This window comes from Arvicanthis niloticus, chromosome 15, assembly GCF_011762505.2.
Source record: "Arvicanthis niloticus isolate mArvNil1 chromosome 15, mArvNil1.pat.X, whole genome shotgun sequence".
In the NCBI taxonomy this organism is placed as follows: Eukaryota; Metazoa; Chordata; class Mammalia; order Rodentia; family Muridae; genus Arvicanthis; species Arvicanthis niloticus.
Window position 1 is genome coordinate 37,995,424 of NC_047672.1, and position 12,210 is coordinate 38,007,633.

The window sequence follows — 12,210 nt, forward strand, 5'->3', positions numbered from 1 at the left end:
GCCCAATGGCATTTTGAAATCAAATATGTTTCTTCTCAGTCTAGAGAAATTACTTAGCCCTCTATTAAGAGAAGTGTGCTGTAGAGCACTTAACATTGTTTTGGAGGTTTCTGTGTCTCCCTGCCCCACCATGTGTGTGTGTGTGTGTGTGTGTGTGTGTGTGTGTGTGTGTGTGTAGGCCAACAGTCAAAGTAAAGAGTATCTTCCTTAATGGCTCTCACATTATTTTTGAGAGAAACCCTCTCACTGAACCTGGAGCTCACAGTTTCTGACAGACTAGCTGGCTAGTGAGCTCCCAGGATCCAGATGCCTCTTTCCTCTTCAGCATTGAGGTTGCAGATGTTCATCACCATGCTTGGTGTTGTGTATGGGTGCTGGGGATCTGAATTCAGGTCCTTACACTTGCACTGCAGGCACCGACTGCCTACTGATCAGTTTCCCAGCCTCAATAGCAGGAGAATTTTATGTGAATTGATTTCATTTACAATACTTGTTAACCTTGCTAAGGGTAGGAACACAGTTAATGGCAAATTATGGATTCTTTCTCTGAAAGCATATGCCAACCTTGAACATAAATTTAACTCATTGAACATGCTGAAGCTCTTTTATGTTTTAGATACTGTTTCAAAAAAAAAAAAAAACAAAACAGCTGAATTCCATATTTCTAAATGCTAAGTCCCAAATGTTTAGTTAAGATTTAAGTGGTTATCAATTTGTTTTACAGATGGGCTGAGTTACATCCCAAGTTTAGATGTGGAGAAAAAGAAGTCTGGTGACTCCACAAACTATAGAATATGTTTGGAAATAACTAGGATGGGGCTAGTACCATAGCCATAAATTATGGAGGGCTAGCTTTGTCTCAATAACCTTGCAAAGCACTTTGCATACACACTTGTTTCTAGATCTTTATTCTAACTGTGTGTTGTAAGCATTATGAGTGGAAGTTGAGCCTTATCTGTTATCACAGCTGATAAGAGAGCCCAAGGAGAGTGAGGAGAAATGCACTGTCCCAAGGCCTTTCAGAGGCTACAGTCTGTTATTTTGAACAGAAAACACTTTGATCCTGTTCTTGACAGTCGGCTCTCAGTGACAATAACTTCCAAAAATAAACACCAGCTTCCAAAGGCATGTAAATCATTTGCTTTGGCTCTGCACAGGGAGGTTTTATGTTACATAGGGTGGTCTGAGGTTTCCTAAGCTTGTCTTCATTCCGTACTTTTTGTTTTGGAGTCAAAACATCACTGTCCAAAAAACAGGATCAGCACACCAGTTGGTGCCTGACTGAAGTCGTCAGGAGGTGGGGATGGTGTTGCAAGGCACAATGAAGGAGAGATTACCAGGCCAGGGTGTCTCCTTGCATCAGATTCTCTAAACTGTCTCCCATTTGAACTGATAGCTTCCTGTCAAGGCTGTTGGTAGGTTCGAGATACCCCTCAGAGCATTCCTCGAACTATGCTATCTTCTCTGTTATGAAGTCACGGCTTTCCCTTTTCCCAAAACAAGGATTAAAAGCAGTCACATTTTTCATGAACTATTTTGTAGGTTCACTCCTGATTACATTCGAGTTTGTTGTTTCACCTGCCATTACTCTGTCTTGGGCATAATGAAGCAAAAACCATCAGTCAATAACCAGGGTGGGCTGAGAACAGCTGAGTGGACAGTTGCTTCCACTATGCAAGGAAGTGCTCTGGCCATAAATATACTGCCCTCAGCACCTGTCAATCAAAATCATTCTTCTCATTAGTGGGAGAGTCTGTTCATTAGGGCACATTGTCCCCCTTTCCAGTATCCTTTTTAAAATGCCATTAGCTGCTGGACACTGTGGCATAGTCCTCTACTCCTGGGTAGCATATAGATGACAGATGCACCAGGGTCTGAGGTCAGCCTGATCTACATAGCAGAGATCATTTCAAAACAAGCAAACAGGCAAACGAACCAGAAGTAAAATGTCTGTGGCACCATGTTGGTCTCCACTATAGAGCCAGGATTTCTAGAAAGAGTTTCAGGAGGGGCACGAGTGGCAAGGTGACAGATGGTCACAGGATGAAATAACATGGGAAGTAAAAAAGGACTAAAACAAATTACGTTGTCTTTCTTTTATGCAAGTGTAGTCCATACTCAGACCCTGGGTTTCCAAAGGAAGTGCAGATGTGTCCTCTGTGTGGAATGTTGAGCCTAGTTCACAGAGGGGTTTCCTGATTGGTGAGTTGGATTCCTGGCATCCCAGAGACAAGCATGGGTATTTACTCTCCCAGAAAAAAAGACAAAAGAGTTAAGTAGAAACATTTTCCAATTTTTGGTTTTCTTAAAAAAGGTTATTATAATTATTTTAAATGCTGTTTATCTTTATTTATCTGCACTGTGTGGTTTGTATTTTTACTTTTAAGAACACAACAGAATAAAATATTTTTATGACTTTGATGCTTACTAGTGGTCATGCACTGTTATTTTCTCAGAGTCCCTTAGTGCTAAGTAGCAAACTAGATACATGGTTTTAATCCCTGATTTGAGCAACAGAGTTCACAAGTCCTAAGAGTTAATAGAGAAAGTAATACCTGTCAGGACTGGACTTCATTTCATAGTCACATGTAATCCTTGTTTACAATTAACACAGTATACCCGACAATTATTTCTTTATGGTATTTGCCTTTTCTATAAAAGACAGTCTATGGATGATGGGAAGAAATTGATAGATCCAAATAGTGTCTTTGTTTCTTAATGTCACAAGGTGTCCTTCTGGCACATGTAACACACACACACACAAACACACACACACACACACACAGAGAGAGAGAGAGAGAGAGAGAGAGAGAGAGAGAGAGAGAGAGAGAGAGAGACATTAGTCTAGAAAACAAAAATTATTTTTGTGTTGCCTCAAAGTTATATAACTGTATATTTTGGAAAAAGAAATAAAAAGGCAGATAAGACAATAAATCCTAGTGTGATGGCTAATGTACAGGGAGAATTTGGTAAGAATTGGCTAAAAGAATGAATACATAGTCAAACTGCCTTTAAGATGATGAAGACTCAAAATAGATTTAACTTGTCTTTTCTTTGCATCATACATACCTTTTTTTTTTGGGAGGGGGCCCAATTCACTTTCAGTTTTGGGACTTCACTGATTAATGTTTGGTTTCTGTGTAAATTCTCTATTGGCAGGACCTGGTCCACCAGCTTGGTTCATCTCCAGTTTCACAGAGCAGAAGGAGATATTTTCTACTCCATTAATTTCTAAGTCAAAATCATTTGTGACAGAAAGGTAGGAGGAAGCATGCTCGATTTAGGGAATGACTCAGAGTGTAGAAAAGAGTTCTCCGTGCCTACGCACAAGGACTTCCGGAAGGAAACAAGCTCACAAGAAAGGGAAGAGCCCTACATGAAGGATGACTGATAGATGGATTAGTTTCCCTTAAAAGTGAAAATGATCACTGTTAAAAATTTTTTCTTCTCTATCACTCTCCATCTAGACATCTGTCTTCTAAAAATGATTAGAGTTGTAGGAAAAGATACGTATGTGAGAATCTTTATATGAATTTAAACAGCCAAAACTTTAGAAACAACTCAAACTGCCAATGTTAATGAATGAGGAGACTGATGCACACACAATCAAAAGAATAAAATTAAGCTATTAAAATTAATATATGAGAAGAATCCTAGTAGAATACTCAATAATCATCATCATTTAATAAAATACAATCAGATGCTTTTAAGAAAAGGAGATTGATTTTTTTTTACTCCCTCAGTTTTATTAAGGCAAAGGAAAACAAGATGTAAAATTGTATATCTTTAAGGGTTCAGTATTATTTTTCTACTGTTGTGATAAAACACTATGAACAAGGTAACTGTCTCAGCGAGGGTTTTACTGCTGTGAACAGACACCATGCCCAAGACAATTCTTAAAACCACAGCATTTAATTGAAGCTTGCTTATAGGTTCAGAGGTTTAGTCCATTATCATCAAGGTGAGAGCATGGCAGCATCCAGGCAGGCATGGAGCAGGAGGAGCTGAGAGTCCTACATCTACAGGCTGCTAGAAGAAGACTAGCTTCCAGACAGCTAGAATGAGGATCTTAAAGCCCTCACCCACAGTGACACACCTACTCCAACAAGGTCACACCTACTCCAACAAAACCACACCTCCTAAAAGTGCCACTCCCTAGGCCAAGCATACACAAATCATCACAGTAACTTATAAAAGAAAAGGTTTATTTTGGGCTTATGGTTCCAAAGGAATAAGAATCTGTTACCATCATGGCAGCAAAGTGTGGCAGCAGGGACAGCTGAGAGCTCACATCTCTAACCACAAGCAGAAAGTAGGAACAAACTAGAAGTAGATCTAAATTTAAAATTTTCAAGGTCAGTCTCCAGTGACACCCTTCCTCTGACAAGGCCACACTTCCTAATCCTACCCAAACAGTGTCACAAAGTCTAAACCAAGTAGTCAGATGCCCAAGAATATGGGGAACATCTCAGGTACACAAACCACCACGGGTACATAACTTGAAAATTCAATATACATATGCATTGTGATTTACTCCACACAGTATAGAGAATTTGGAAATGCCATCCCACATAGCTAGTCTTATTTTTGGAACAACTATACTAAGAACAATATGGGAATTCCTCAAAAAAATTTAAATAAGATAAATGGTGATCTACTCTATTTCTAGGAATTTCTGGAGGATCTGAGGTCTGAACTCTCATGCCCACTGGGGCATCATTCACAATAACCAAAGATAAAGTTAAACAACAGGTGAGTGTATAAAGAAAATGTGCTGTATGTTACTGTGGAATGTTGTACTGTCATCAAAAGAAGGGAGTGAAGTCATTTGTGATAAGAAGGAGGAAGCTATAGAGCATTATATTACATAAATAAAATTCCAGAAAAGATATTGCAAGGTCTCAAAACACGGAATCCAAAAATGTTGACTCACAAAAACAGAACTGGATGGGACTAGTTAAGGTCTTTGAGGTGGGTATTTAGGGAGATGTCTTTAAAAGGATATAAAATTATACAAAATAAAGAAATCCAAGGACCTATCAAATGACAACGATTCTACTGCTAACATACAATATCCTATACTTGGAATGCTTGAATTTCATTAAAACAAGTGAAGCCCAGTGGGGACATTCTTGGTGTGAAAAACAACAGCAATCTGACAAATTAATCAGTTACCTGTCTCATTCAAGTAATTACCCTGGCTATTACATCTATCTATATAAGAAGAAATGCTTATTTTTCAATAATTAGTGAAAGGAAGCTCCCAAGGGTGATAATGGCAATTTCAAATAACTTAAAACATGCCTTTGGCTTACTCAGTTGGAAAAGGTGAATCAGCTACAATCACAGTAAACACATCATAAAGAATATCATGTGTACAGCGTGTACATACACGTGTGTGTGTGTGTGTGTGTGTGTGTGTGTTTGCTTTGGTTTTTATGTGGGTGATGGGTATTCTAACTCAGGCCTTCGTACTTTTATGCAGTACAGCAGCTAGACACTGTATTTAAAAGCAAGAAACTTTAATAATGTCCATATGGTATTGGGGTGTAGAGGGTAGAGTGTTTTCTGTGATAGTCCTCTACTTTATTTAACTGACGCAGGATCTCTTCCTGAACCCAGAGCTCAATGATTTAGCTAGTTTAGCTAACAAGCTTGCCCTGGGGATCCCCTGTTCTGCCTCTAGAAGGTTGAGATAATAGGTGGCCTCTATGGCAACTTTGATCTTACGTAAGTGCTGGGAATCTGAACTCTAGCCCTCACACTTATGTGGCAAGCACTGTATACTCTGAACCATTCTCCAAGCCTCTTCTTATTCTTATTCATACATGCATATATACAACACATGAAAATATGAGTATTCATACATCTTCTTTCTGAAAGTATTTGTTTCGAGGCGTGGTTCATTTTGTTAGACATAAAAATTCCAGTGCAGTACTCAAGTCTATTCCAGAATCACTCAAGCAATTCTGAGCTATTTTGCATAACTTAGTATTTTGTGTTAAAGCCATCCATAAGCCATTGATTTTCTCCTGTTGGAGGCAGTGGAGAATAGAGGCTGAACCTCTGCTCCAGTCCTGGACTGCCTCTATCAGCTGCCTGGTTATCAGTAAATACTTCCAGTCATTATTGAATGGCTGAACTTCTCTGGAATGAGGAAGTGTGAGCTTATGTTTGAGCATTTTTGGTTCATCCATGGACATGTCCTTTAGTATCTCTAAGATTTTATTCTCCTTCTGTTTCCAAGGAACCAGCTACCTGCATAGTTGAAATTCACTAGGTAGGTCACATAAATGCCCCATTTCCAATATGCCCAGTGCATGTCTACCTTCGGTTTAAGTCCAGTGCCAGGGGTTCATTATCTCCACAGAGACCCTGATGCTTTGTCTAGGTTTATAGGTTGTGAGGAACATAAAACTCCTATCCCTACCTTGAAACTGAAATTCAACAGGTTCAAATTCTCTCTCTGTTCTTCAGAACTGTGCAGAAAAACTGTGGCTCCTCTGGAGCCTTTTAAAATATCTCCTTAGAGGCTGTCAGGACTCCACTGAACCTTCTCCTCCCAAGTCTGCCTAGTTTCTCTCAATGTGACATGATTAAACTTCCCTTGTCATCTTGACAGCTAAAGGAGCTCTGACCTACAGGCTCTGAGTGCAGGCCAGCAGGTATAGGCAGAACAGCACACCATCAAGTGGGCAGACCCACCTCTCTCTTACATATTACACATACATCTATTAACTTAAGCCAAAGTGATAAGCTTGGAGGCTATCATGTTGCACAATGGATTGGAACCTCTCCTGCCCTACGTTCTGAAATCTAGATTTTTCATACCATTTGCTGAGTCAGTCTCCAGGCCACTCTTTGTTTATTCCTCCTGCCTTCATCTTGCTAAAGTTTGACCTCTTTTCCCATCTGCCAAGATTGATTGCATCTCTGCCCTCCCAACTATTTGTCTATTCACAGACTTAATAAGCAAGTCTCATACATTCTTGTGCTCTGCTGACGAGGACAAATGTGGAACAGACATTTGCACATGACAGAGGCCTCCAAGCTGGCATGGGTCTGTTACTTAGCATCCTTGAGAAAAGCTGTTTATCCACTTACAAATTTTCTTGAAGACATTATCAGTACTCATGTCTCTTTTTTGACACTCAGATCATCACAGAATATGTACAATGCTGTGTTGAAAGACAGCTTCATAGTATGGACAGCATTCCTCTACTGATGGACAAAAACACAAAAGAAAACTGGCTCATGGGTTGCCAGAAGTAATCATCCTAAGGGATTCAGGATATTCTATTTATCATTCAATGTCAGCTGTGTTTCAGGCTCAGGGCCCACCAGGCCCTACCCCCCAATACCATATAGACATTATTAGAGTTTCTTGCTTTTAAATACAGTGTTCAAGCTGCTGAAGGATGGTTCAGTCATAAAGCATCTACTGCATAAAAGTATGAAGGCCTGAGTTAGAATACCCATCACCCACATAAAAACCAAAGCAAACACAAACAAACAAACAAAAGCCCAGCATCGTAACCTGTGTTTGAAACCCTAGCTCTGGACTCACTGAGATCATTTCCAGCTGAAGAACCTGTCTCAAAAGATAAGATGGAGAGTGATTGTGGGAGATACCTGGTGTTGACCTCAGCCCTCTATATGCACATGCACATATGTATACACACACACACACACACACACATGCATGTGCTAATAAAAAATAATAAACTTGGGCTATTACAATAGGTTCGGTGATAAAGTTGCTTGCTGCCAAATCTAAATGACCTGAGATCAACCCTTGGTTCCTGTGTGCTAGAAAAGAAGAACCCACTCTTAAAAGTTCTCTTCTGAGCTTCACAAGTATGTCATGACATGAACATGCACCTACACGTGTATACACACACATGTGAACAAATGTAATGAAAACATATTAAAATAAATAAATAAACCCCTTTAAAAACAATATATAGTAGATACTTCCCGATGCTCTTTGTGTTCGGTTCAGAGTTAGCACTAAGGCAAAATCACATTTGTTCCTCAGAAAGTATGTACTTAGTGAACTTAATAATCACCAGAGCCAATGTCTATTGAAGCCTCCTGTACTGTCTGCATTACATGGACTGAGTAACTCAATGTTCACAACACACTCTTCCACTTTTACAAGTAAAACCAAAGGCAAGTTGGCCAAGCAATCTGCTCGTGTGCACACATCACAGGGATGGTGGAGACGTGGTCATCTCTAACGGACCATACAGGTTTAGCTGGTTCACTACAACAGAAGGGATTCATGAAGTGCAGGCATCATTCTGTAACCTACAAATTCATAAACTTCAGAAAAAGTTTTGTGAAAGAATTTAAAGAATTCACAAACTAATTGACTCCTGGGAGGAAGGTTGGGCATATTTTCATTAGAAATTATTAGGTACTCTTATAAAAACAAAGTATAAAGTTATGATTTTTTTTAGTGCACCAACCATGAAGCAGTGATAAGTATTCTATAGAAATAAAACCATTTTCTATATTGACAGTTACCCAGAAATTCTTCAGTGAACAACCAATGAGCACTGGAGTCTGCTGCGTCTTAAGGCCTTGCAGCCCCACAACTCTATAGTATCATCCAGGGGAATAAATCTCCGGATCTACTCAGTTCAGCATTTTTCTTTTTTATCTTAAAGGACATTTTTAAAATCTGAACACAAAACATCTATCTTTTGCAATAAATGATAAAAAAAAAAAAAAAAGACCTTGTTAGTTACTGACAAATGTCATTTCTACCCCCTAGAAACCATGAGAAAAGATAAGGCTCTAGTGGGTCTGCATCCTGCACATGGGTATTCCTCATTGATATATTCCTCCTTGATCTGTTTTTCTCATGTTATAATTCTGTGGTGCATAATAATTACTGAGTTGCTGTTCTCTAAGTCAATGAATCGATCCCAGCTTTATGCTATAATTAGATAGGTGAGCCCATAGGTGACCAACCAGACTTGAAGTGATGAGTTCCCACCACACCTAGTGTGCCCATCTGTTCTGAATGTTTCCAGTGCTGATACTCCATAAGCAAGCTGGTGAGGTACAGATCAAACATTTCATAATCTCACCTTTTGGAACGATCGTCTTGTTATTCTTATCCAGGGCCTTGCCTTCCTAAACCAGAGGAAGTGCCTGCCGTGGAGCTAATGTGTTCCTCAGTGTATCTAAAATTAAGTATTCAGTCGGTTGTTAAATTAAGATCTGACCTTGTGCAGCAGAAACACAAGTGTTCCCTGGCACACAGGGAAGAATTACCCATGACTTCTCTTGACTCTCATCAAAAGAAACACAAACCCATGGGAGAATAATAAGATTAACTCTGTTCTGATTGGTTCAAAGTGTTTGCAGAAAACATGATCTGCTGACTCAGCTCCAGAGAGGCTCCATGACAGAGGAGAAAGACCTTCCATCCACAGAAGTCAAAGCAGACTGTAGTGTGAAATCAAGACGTAAATGTGTGATTCTGTGTGTCGGGGGATCCCCCATCCTCCAGGCAAATTTCAGTACCCACTTTTTTTTTTTCATTCCTCAACTTTTAGGCCCAAATCAAACGACATTGGATGTGATGATCTTACACCAACTTACTGTCTTGACTGTGGTTTGCTTTGAGGAACTGCCAGATATGCACAGATACCAAGCTCTCAGCTGTATCCATCTGACCAAAAATGCACAGGTTAATAAGCAAGTATATGGAATAGTGGGTTTTTTGTTTTTTGTTTTTTTTTAAATATGTAGCAGATGTAAAGCAAGCAAAAACAACAACAACAACAACAAAAAAACAAAAAACAAAAAAAAAAAACAGAACACTATTTTAATTTAAGGGGCTATTTCCTTAAAGGGCCACAAAATCAGAAGAAAAAATTAACTACAGCCAATAAAAGCTGCTGTTGTATTTACCAGTTTCCTGGTGAGAACAACCTGCCTTGAGTTTATTTTGACAGGGCTATCTTTGTTACCCTGCCACTGTCAACATTCACAGAGCCATCTGGCTTCTGTCTGTCCCCCTCCCTTCTCCAGTGACACAACCCTGCCCAAGGATCTCTGGCCTCCAGACTTCTGGGGTTGAGTGATATTTCCCAGCCTTCATCCCACAGCTCCAAGTTGGCTTCATTGGCATTGACCTTTCTGCCTTTTCTTAATGTAGGATTCTGGGAGCAGAAGCAGACTAGACTTGAGTTTGTCTTTGGTGCCATTGAGGAAATACGAATACTGTAGTAAATCTGCCATTGACCTTTCACTTCAGAAAGACACAGTATGGAAGGGGCAGTCCTTCTGCCTGTGTTTTAGGTGTGATAAACAAGGAGTGCTTCTGTCATTCTTGAAGCAAACTTTGAAAAACAATTTACATTTATAGCACTGTAAATGGAAGACCAAAAAAGTAAAGGATAGGGATTAAAAGTCTGGCACATTTCCTAAATGATTAACCTGATGGAACGTCTCCATAACATCGTTGTCAAAGGCACTCGAGATGCTAACTGCTTCAATTTTCATACAGTGCTGTTTTAATGTCCACCTTAAAAATTCAAGTAAATCTTTGAAATTTAGTAGAACTTATGGAAAAAAAAATGCAAACATGTTCAAATGTGGTTCAGCACACTGCAGTGATGTGTGATCTTAAATCACTTTGTGCTGTCACACGTATAGAATAGTTGCTGTGCACTTCTGTCCCAAGTCAGATAGAGTATTTAAAGTGACACACACACACACACACACACACACACACACACACACGAGAACCTTTGTGGTTAATGAGCTGAGCTTTTGAATAACAGACTTACAAATAAACACTGCTTTACCTCATGGTCTCTAACACCTTTGATTTTAGAGTTTTGAGTCATGTGTGGTAGCAGATGCCTATAATAGTAGCACTGACTGGGGAGGCAGAGGCGGAGGCGGAGGCATCATTTGCTCAAGGCCACCTTGACCTATAGAGTAAGGCCCCTTCCCAAATAACAAGAAATATCGAGACTCAATGTACTCACCAGTATTACGGAAACAGTAATAATAATCTGCCTATGTCATCCATGACCTTTATTAGGCTTATTCCTCAAGCACGCAGCCATTTACACACATATGTAATAACACCCTTTGAATAAAAAGTGATCTGCTCATGGTATTAATAATTAACTTCACAATTGCTTTTTTTTTTTTTTTTTGAACGTGTCATTTCTCAGCCGGGCGGTGGTGGCACACGCCTTTAATCCCAGCACTTGGGAGGCAGAGGCAGGTGGATCTCTGAGTTCGAGGCCAGCCTGGTCTACAGAGTGAGTTCCAGGACAGCCAGGGCTATACAGAGAAACCCTGTCTCGAAAAAAAAAATAAAAAAAAAAGTGTCACTTCTCAAAGTGAAAATGAAATAAATCTGATTTCAAACAATGTATGTGTGAAATTGTAAATTAGTAAATAATTTGTTTAAACAGGCCTTTGCTTTGCTGGTGGGGTTGAGTTCAGAGAGAGGTATGGCTGAACAGCAAAGCATTATTGAATAGCACCATCCTGATGAAGGAAAACGTAACGTGAAAGACATCCAGAGACACATCCCTTCTCTCTATATTTAGGAACACATGCATGTCCTGGTTCAAGGGGATAATTATAGCCAAGGACATGGAGAATCTGAGGTTAGAATGCCTGAGATGTACTGTTAGAGACCGCCCTTGGGCTCAGCCCTTTCTATTTAGGGAATAAGAAGGTTTGGGTGGTATTGAATGGGAATTCCAAGGGAGTGGTGGAGCATCCCTGTGTCCGTACTTAAGGCACCTGCAGGCCTTGACTGCCTGACTTTACTACAGGTACTCTGTGTTCCTGGAAACAAGCATGAGGTCTGCAGGCTTCTCATCATGAAATGAAATACATCTCTTGCTACCATTACACATAATCCACGCACTGTCCCTCAGAGCCATTTAGTAGATTCACACCACTCCAGTTCCTTTTTTATAAAGCCCTATAAGAACTGCAGACTAAGCTCTGCTTTCTGAAAAAAAAAAAAAAAAAAAAACTGTTATTATTCTAACACTGTAGAAAAAAGGTTCAGGAACAAAGTAGAAACGAAAGGAAGGAAGTCATCAGTTTCTATCTTGCTTCCAAAGTCCTTGGATGACTGTCTTGCTTCTTCAGGCTGGAAACCCAAGAACTAACACTGAGTCAAATGTGTGAGCACGAAACTCCTCCAGGAGAGTTACA

General features: G+C 39.7%; 1 protein-coding gene across 2 annotated transcripts in view; it reads right to left on the reverse strand.

Annotated features, from left to right (window-relative positions):
- Asb15 (ankyrin repeat and SOCS box containing 15) overlaps positions 1 to 12,210 on the reverse strand; it is a 45,487-nt gene that overhangs the window by 19,822 nt on the left and 13,455 nt on the right. The window contains exon 1 of one of the 2 annotated variants that reach the window (XM_076913641.1): positions 9,099 to 9,216. The exons of the other annotated variant lie outside the window; for it this stretch is intronic. The gene's annotated coding sequence lies outside the window, so the exon portion shown is untranslated. Of the gene's footprint in view, positions 1 to 9,098; positions 9,217 to 12,210 lie in introns of those variants that run through there. 2 annotated transcript variants of the gene reach the window in all.